The 9,211-nt window shown below is 36.6% G+C and overlaps 1 non-coding gene across 1 annotated transcript; it reads right to left on the reverse strand.

The window, feature by feature from the left end:
• Positions 1-315: 315 nt before the first annotated feature.
• Positions 316-422, reverse strand: LOC129284692 (small nucleolar RNA R71). The gene has a single exon (XR_008586936.1). It is a non-coding gene; the product is annotated as a small nucleolar RNA R71 (small nucleolar RNA).
• Positions 423-9,211: the final 8,789 nt, after the last annotated feature.

Consider the following 9,211-nt stretch of genomic DNA (forward strand, 5'->3'; position numbering starts at 1 on the left):
CCTTATGGCTTATATGTTCCTCCTACTAATGTTCAATTTGAAATTAAATCCTCCTTGATTAATGCATTGCCTAAATTTCATGGGTTACCAGGAGAGGATTGTCATAGGTTTTTGCATACTTTCCTATTGGTTTGTGATACTATGAAGCCTATGCATGTAAATGTTGATGATGTTCAAGCTAAGGCTTTTGTATTTTCTCTTGAAGGTTTAGCAAAGGAGTGGTATTTCAACTACCCTTCTTATGTGAAAGTGAGCACATGGGCCGAGCTAAGAAGACTCTTCTTAGATAAATTCTTTCCAAATTCCAAGGTCACCAATTTGAGGAAGCAAATCTATGGGGTCCAACAAGGAGAGGATGAGAGTCTCTATGAGTATTGGACTAGATTTCAAGGCCTTTTAGCTAAATGCCCACACCATCAAATTTCTAGTGAGAATTTAGTCCAATATTTCTATGAGGGCTTGATTCCAAGAGACAAAGTTAACATTGATGCCGCTAGTGGTGGATGCTTGATTGACCTCACTTCCTTAAAGGCTTGGGAACTAATTGACAAGATGGCTTCAAGTGGTGCTCAATACTCTACAAGGGAAAAGAGAAATGTGAATATGGTAGGTTCCTCAGTTCTTAATGATTCATATGTGGACTTGCTAGCTGCCAAGATTGGGAGAATGTTGGCTCCACAAATATCTCAAGTGAGCAATGTAAGTACTTCTCAAGCACTTGTCCCTTATTCTTGTACTTTTTGTGACTCACCTATGCATGTAGAAAGCAATTGTCCTATTAAGTTTGAACAAGTAAATGCTATCTACAATGGAAAACAATCCTATGGTGGGAGGCAAGGGCAAGGAGCTTATTCTAATACTTACAACCCTTCATGGAGAGACCATCCTAATTTCTCCTATTCAAATCCAAATGTGGCTTTACAAGGCAATTAACAAAGAGGATCCTATCAAAACACCTTTGGCCATGACCCTCCACCTCATTTGTCTCAAGGTAGCTCTTCTCAAAGCTACAATCCAAGTGGTAATTCTCTTGCACCTTCTTCTAATTCTTATAGTGATAGGAGGCTTGTTCCAATTGAGAGTTCTTCTAATTCGAACTCTTCTAATGATGTGAATGTGTTACGTAAGCAGTTGATTGAAATGAACTCTTTGTATAAAAACATGTATGATGGCTTAGGGAACAAGGTAGAGAGTATGGGTAACAAGTGTGAGAACATGAACTCTAAAATTGATGCCCTTACTTCTCAAATGAATATGCTTGCTAACCAATTAAGTGCAGCCAATGCTCAAGCCTCTACATTACCATCCAACACCGTTGCTAATCCTAAAGCTAATCTTAATGCTATCACATTGAGGAGTGGCAAGGAGTTGGGAGAAAGAGTACAAGAAGACAAAAGACAAGGGAAGGCCGAGAAGCCCTCTTTAAATTCTTCAATGATGTTAATGTTTCTAGTTCTTCTTTTGCTCCTAATGATGCATCTTTTTGTAGAGATGATGAGGATGAAAACATTGAGGAGATCATATGTGAGCAACCACCATCTAAGGTGGAAAAGGGGACTATGGCCGAGTTGTTTAGTAAGGAAAAAGAGGGAGAGGCCGAGCAAAGTGAAACAAGAAAGGAGAGTTAAGGAAGGAAGAAGGAAAGCAAAGTCAAGAGATTATGAAGAAGCTTCCTTTTCCACAAGCACAAGTGGTCCCTAAGCAAGTGAAGGGACAATTTGATCAAGAGGTATATGATTTCTTCCATAAGATTCATGTTAATGTACCCTTGATGGATGTAGTTAAGAACTTTCCTAAGTATGCCAAATTTTTGAAAGATTGTTGTACAAATAAAAGAAAATTTAGGCCTAATGCAAGGGTACAATTACCCTCATCTGTGAGTGCTATCATGAAGCCTCAACTCCCTATAAAATGTGAGGACCCCGGTTCCTTCACAATTCCATGCAAGATTGGCAACACACATTTTTCTCATGCATTGATAGACTTAGGTGCAGCCATTAATGTTATGCCTCTTTCAATTTATCATGCCTTGAGTCTTGATTGCATGCATAAGACACCTATGATATGCCAATTAGCGGATAGAAGTGTTAGAAGACCACATGGAGTAGTAGAAGACTTGTTGGTTTGTGTTAAAGGTCTATTATTTCCTGTGGATTTCTATGTGCTTGATATGTCAAAAGAAGGGAGTGGGGATGATATTTTGATTTTAGGAAGGCCATTTATGAGGACTGCCCGTACATTGATTGACATGGAAAAGGTAGTTTGATTTTGAAATGTGGAGAGGATCATGTTATTTTTAATATATATGAAGCAATGAAACATCCTTTTGAGGATTATTCTTTGTTAGGTGTAAGTTCCATTGAGTTATTGCTTCATGATGCTTGTGAGTCTCACATGCTTGATTCTTTCTCACATGTTGATGATGATTTGTCTCTTGTTACTACTACATGTATTGATGGATGTAGTTGTCCTATTTGTTTAGAGATTGATGCATGCTTGAATGATGCAACTACTTCTTCTCATGATTTGTTTAAAATATCTCCTATGCTTGATCTTGAAATGCTTGAGAAGGGTATATCTTCTTGTGTTGTAGGTACTAAAGCCATTAAGGCCGAATCTATGAGTTTTTCTCCACTCGAGCTTGATGTTCTTAGGATTCCCAAGCTATTGGAGGAAAATTCTACACTTTCACATGTCGAGGCCGTGGCTCAAGTCCAAGCACTTGAGGACAAGTTGCAAGAAAAGGGGGAGGCTGTAAAGAAAGAAGAGGAGAAATCAAAAACAAGTGAGAAGCCTAAAAGACAAGATAGTACCATGGAATATTCCACCAAATTAGACTTGAAGAAGCTCATTCCCTCTTGTGTAGAGCCACCTACCTTGGAGTTGAAGCCTTTACCATCCAATCTCAAGTATGCATATCTCATTGAGAATGAGAAGCTTCCGGTAATAATTTCTAACTCTTTATCTCTTGAGGAAGAAAATGCATTACTTGATGTGTTGAGAAAGAACATACATGCTATTGGTTGGACTTTGGCTGACATTCCTGGTATTGACCCTATTGTGTGCACACATAAAATTTTTCTTGAGGACAATGCTAAGCCCATTAGGCAACCACAAAGGAGACTTAACCCATTGATTTTAGATGTGGTAAAGAAAGAGGTTGTTAAGCTACTTAGTGCTGGGATCATCTATCCTATAGCTGACAGTGAGTGGGTGTCTCCAACCCAAGTTGTACCTAAGAAAGGGGGGATTACTGTGGTAAAAAATGAGAAAGGAGAGCTTGTTCCAACTAGAGTTCAAAATGCTTGGAGAGTGTGCATAGACTATAGGAAGCTCAATAATGTGACTAGGAAGGACCATTTTCCTTTGCCTTTTATTGATCAAATGCTTGAGAGATTGGCTTCCAAGTCCCATTATTGCTTCCTAGATGGGTTTAGTGGGTATTTTCAGATTCCTATAGCTCCTAGTGACCAAGATAAGACTACCTTTACATGCCCCTTTGGTACATTTGCCTATAGGAGGATGCCTTTTGGTCTTTGCAATGCACCTGGTACTTTTCAAAGATGCATGATGTCCATATTTTGTGATTTTATTGAACATTGCATGGAAGTCTTTATGGATGATTTTACTGTGTATGGTGAGTCCTTTGATTCATGCTTGCATTCTTTAGATAAAGTGCTTGGTAGGTGCATTGAAAAGAAGCTTGTGCTTAACTTTGAAAAATGCCATTTCATGGTAGATAAAGGAATTGTTTTAGGCCATTTGATTTCTTCCAATGGCATAGAGGTGGATAAGGCCAAAGTAGATGTGATTGCTTCTTTGCCATATCCTGTTTGTTTGAAAGATTTGAGATCATTTTTGGGACATGCAGGCTTTTATAGGAGATTTATAAAGGGGTTTAGTGAAATTGCTTTGCCTATGTCTAAACTCTTACAAAAAGATGTTGATTTTGTTTTTGATGATGCTTGCAAAAGGAGTTTTGACACTTTGAAAAGCATGCTCATTTCCCCTCCCATTCTTAAAGCCCCAAATTGGTCTTTGCCTTTTGAGTTGTCATGTGATGCTTCTAATTTTGCTGTGGGAGCTATGCTTGGTCAAAGAGAGGGCAAGTTATCATATGTGATTGCTTATGCATCTAGGACCCTAGATTCAGCTCAGGTTAATTACACCACAACTGAGAAAGAGTTGTTTGCTATTGTTTTTGCACTTGATAAATTTAGATCATATCTTCTTAACTCTAAAGTTGTTGTGTACACTGACCATGCTGCTGTGAGGTACTTGTTTAAGAAGACAGATTCTAAGCCTCGCTTGATTCGATGGGTGATCTTGATGCAAGAATTTGATGTGGAGATAAGGGATAGGAGTGGTTCTACCAATCAAGTAGCGGATCATTTGTCTAGACTACCTCATTTAAAAGCTACTATGGTAAACTCTAACCCTACTATTCCTTGTGATTCATTTCCTGATGAGGCATTGTGTGCCATTTCATCTAAGCCTCCATGGTATGCCTCTTTTGCTAACTATATTGAGTGTAGAGTCTTGCCTCCTTGTGCTTCACGTTTTGCCATTGAAAAATTGAAAAGAGAGTCTAGATTTTACATTTGGGAACCACCTTTGATGTGGAAGATTTGTAGTGATAAAGTGATTAGGAGGTGTGTTGATGATGTTGATGTGCCTTCTGTTCTTGAATTTTGTCACTCTCATGCATGTGGTGGTCATTTTAGCTCAAATAAGACAGCTAGGAAGGTTTTAGATTGTGGATTGTATTGGCCTAGCTTGTTTAAAGACTCTTATGAATTTTGTAAAGCATGCTTGAAATGTCAAAAGGTTAGTAGTTGGGGTAAGAGACATGAAATGCCTCAACAACCCATTTTATTTTGTGAGATTTTTGATGTTTGGGGCATTGACTTCATGGGTCCCTTTCCACCATCCTTTAGTTTTGAGTACATATTACTTGGTGTTGATTATGTTTCAAAGTGGATTGAAGCCATTCCTACTAGAACTTGTGATGCTAAGATTGTTTTGAAGTTTCTCAAATCTAATATTTTTTGTAGGTATGGAGTTCCTAAGGCCTTGGTAAGTGACCAAGGATCCCACTTTTGCAATAAGATGATGAAGGCTCTCTTGGCTAAATATGGGTGCATCACAAAATCTCTACACCATATCATCCCCAAACTAATGGCCAAGCCGAAGTATCAAATAGAGAAGTCAAGAAGATCCTAACCAAGGTGGTGAACACAAATAGGAAGGATTGGTCTTTACACTTAGAGGATGCTTTGTGGGCTTATCGGACCGCTTATAAGACTCCCATTGGCATGTCTCCTTTTCGATTGGTATGGAAAGGCTTGTCACCTCCCTGTGGAGATAGAGCATAGGGCCTATTGGGCCATCAAGAAACTAAACTTGGATTTCCATCTTTCGGCTAAGGAGAGATTTCTTCAAATGCAAGAACTTGAGGAGCTTAGGTTGGATGCCTATGAGTCTTCTAGATCTATAAGGAGAAAACAAGGATCCTTCATGACAAGCTAATCTTGAGGAAAAAGTTCCAAGAAGGAGATCAAGTCCTCTTGTTCCAAACAAGGTTTATTCATAAGCATGCCAAGTTGAAGTCTAAGTGGGAGGGACCATATCTAGTGACCAAGGTGTTTCCCTATGGGGTTTTGCAACTCTTGAATAAAGCCACGGGTTCCACTATGCAAATCAATGGTCACCTATGCAAGCTCTACAAAGATGCCAAATCACTTCAAAAGGAGGAGGACTTCTCTCAACATGTTTTTGAACCACCATGATAAGGTTGTATCTCTCTAACCTTGAGCTTTTACCTTCCTTTAATTGATATATTTAATGATAGGTATAGTTCAAGTGTGGGGGAGATGAACCTAGTAGGAAAATTAGAGTTTATTTGCTTTATTTGACTTCTTTGTTTTGTGTTTTAGTTTGAAAAAAAAAATATCTGCACCACACTTTTGTTATGCATTCATTATTGATCTCACCTTATTTTATCACTAGTCTATACATACATTGAGGACAATGCATGATTTAAGTGTGGGGGAGAGAAATAAACATTTTGTTTTGTTTGTTTGGTTTTGTTTGGTTTTGCAAAAAAAAAAAAAAAAAAAAATTTCTTTGTTTTTTTTGTTTGAGGTTACTTAATTACCTAGCTCTTGAATGGATATTTTGATTCTTGAGATGTGGTAATTTTTAGGATTGAATAGGTGTGAAGTGAACATTCTTTTACCTTGAATTAATGGATTAGAGTGGCATATTACCCTTTCATGGAAGAGGCTAAACACTCATGTGTGATTAATTCCTTAGTGATGTTACCCTCTAGAATTTGTTTCACTTCTTAATTAAGACCATATATCTTGCACTTGTTTGATAGGAGATGAGAGATGGCATTCATAAAAAATAGCCAAGAGCCAAATAGCCAACCTATTATTATTTATTATCCTTTGTTAGCCACTTTGAGCCTTTGGTTTGATTCTTAAAAAAAAAATATTCACCCTATTTTTCCCCAAGGAATGCATGTTACACTTTTATATGTCTTTTTAATATTCATTGCATGTCCTAGATCAAATGAGTGGATGCCTATTATCATTTCTCTATCCATTACTTCCATTGTTTTCAAAGAGTTAGGGGCAAAAAAAAAAAAACAAAGATAGATTTAAAAAAAAATATAGTCAAAAAAAAAGAAATAAAGTTGCTAGAAAAAGAAAAAAAAGAAGAAGAGAGAAAAAAAAAGAAAGAAAAAAAAAAGTTGCCTAGCTCATCCATTCCATTTGTTTTATTATTTCTTATCATTTCTTTCCATCCTCATTGTGTTAAGGTGTTCACTCAATTGAGTTAGGTTATGCTTTGCATATTAAGGGGATATATCTTGATTTAGCATTATTTTGATGCTAACCCTATTTTTTTATATACATGCATTTCTTAGACATCCTTTCATTACCTATATCACAACCTAATAAAGTCCACTTGATTCTTGATTGCAAGTGCTATTTAGTGATGGAGATGTAGAAGGGTTACAAATTATAGTAGGGTTTATCCTAAGAAATTTTGAGTGAAATTTAATACCTTATACACTTTGAGTGATGAGAGCAAACACTTAACCTAGAGAGGCTTACTCTTTGACATTGATTCTTGGTAAGGGTTTGTTTGTGATGTGCATAATTCTTTCCTAATTATTGCCACATTGATTGATAATTTGTAGAAGTTCATGAGCTAGTATTTTAGTGACTTGAAACAATGTTTTTCTCTTATTTCTTTGTCTTATAGTTTCTTTTGGGACCTTTTTCACTTGATTTTGCCCGGAGTGCAAAAGCTAAGTGTGGGGGAATTGATAGAACACATTTGTTACCCACTTTTATTTGTCAATTAGGACCATTTTATTAATGATTTATCACCTTCAAGTGCACACATTGCATTAGATTTGGAACTTTGCCTAAGTTTCTATTCAGTGCACTAGGGGCATTTTGGTCCAAAAAATGAACTTTTGAGAAAATGTACAAGAAAAATTGACAAAGTGCATTTTATGTCCAGTTGATGAATGGTGAAATTATATTTTTAAAATTCATTTTAGTTTGGGAGTAATTAAATAAAAAAGTCAACACTTTCTTAAGTGTCTTAGTTTGTCCTAGTTTTTGGTTTGCCTTTGTGTGAAAATTTTTATATAATTTTGTGCAGCCTGAAACTTGGTTAATTTAATAAATTCTCCCTTCTAATTATGAATTTAATTCTGGACATGAATTAGATTTTATTATATCATATGCTATTTAATTGAATTATGTGATTTATGTGACATAGGTGGCATGTGACTTGTGCATCAATTGGGCAATTGAGGTCAACACTCCTTGAGGACAATGGCTGATGGTTTGCACGTGAATTATGATTATTTTGAGGGATTAGATCAGCTAAAATGATGTGGATGACACATGGGAAATTAGGCACACATTGGAATCATCTACAAACCAATAGGAAGTTGCCACCTTGCAAGTGTGACAAGGCTCCCATTTACATTTTAATTTCTTTTTCCTTATTTTAATTAAGCTTCAGCTGATGGGAGACACCAAGGAGCACGCCATTTTAAGTCCCAAATGGGATCCAACACATATCTCATTCATCTTCCACATTCTCTCTCTCTTGTTCATAGTGTTCTTCATTTTCTCTCTTTTGTTCTTCATTTTCCAGCACCCTAACCTCCATTTTCAGCCACCAAACCTCCACAAAACTCATACCATTCTTCTCCTCTCTTCATTTTCGTTCCATCCCTTCCATTTTCACAAGGATTGAAGCTCATTTCCATCATTCAAGAGCTATGGAGTTTGGCCTTCACAAGCAATCACTAGGGTTCTTGAAGATGAAGATTGGCTAAGTTTCTTTGTGGAATCCTAGAGAGATGAAGATGGAGGATGAGTCTTGAGCTTCAAATTGGCTAAGTTCTTTTGTTTCCTATCCTCTTCTCTTTTTACTAGATGGTTAGATTCCTTAATCTAGGGTTTAATCATCTTAGCTTATAAATTCTAATTTGAATTTGATGTTGATGTAAAGAGAGAGGATTGTTTCATTTAATTTCTTCCTTGGACAGCCATGACTGAATTTTGCCACTCTTTGTTTGGCACATAATCTTGTTTTTCAATTAGTGAATTTCTTGTGTTAATATTGCATAATCTTGTGGTGTTAATGCTTGTGTTGTTGAGTAGCTTGACATAATCTTGTGGTTGCTCAATTTATGTGTTTGACCATGGCTGTTGAGAGAGGATTTTGAGTGAATCACTTGGCTAATGTCTTCACCAATTGGTTAATTGAACTAGGGACTTTAATCTAAGACCTAGGGAGGTTAGCTAATTAGGTTAATTGGCTTAGGATAATTTTCTTAAGTCATGACAGCTTTAGTCAAGAGGAAAGGGAAGCTAAACTTAGCCTAATCATGAGAAGATAATGAGTTCCAAAATCAACTAATCTCTAGGGTTCCATTATTGTAAAAAGGGAAGTTCATTTCACTCACTTTCACTAGCATTTTAATTACTTGCATATAGGTAATTAGTTTAGATATTACTAGATAACTAAATTCCTACAAACTTTGGTTGATTTATTTCACTAGATAACTTTCAATTAGACTTAAAACCATTCCTTGGGAGATGACCTAGGGTTGGCCCTATATTGCATAGGGTTAGCTTTAGTGTAATTTTGAGGATAAGCGACTAATTTCCTA

This window comes from Prosopis cineraria, unplaced genomic scaffold, assembly GCF_029017545.1.
Source record: "Prosopis cineraria cultivar Desert tree isolate PC_DT_omini unplaced genomic scaffold, ASM2901754v1 PC10, whole genome shotgun sequence".
In the NCBI taxonomy this organism is placed as follows: domain Eukaryota; kingdom Viridiplantae; phylum Streptophyta; class Magnoliopsida; order Fabales; family Fabaceae; genus Prosopis; species Prosopis cineraria.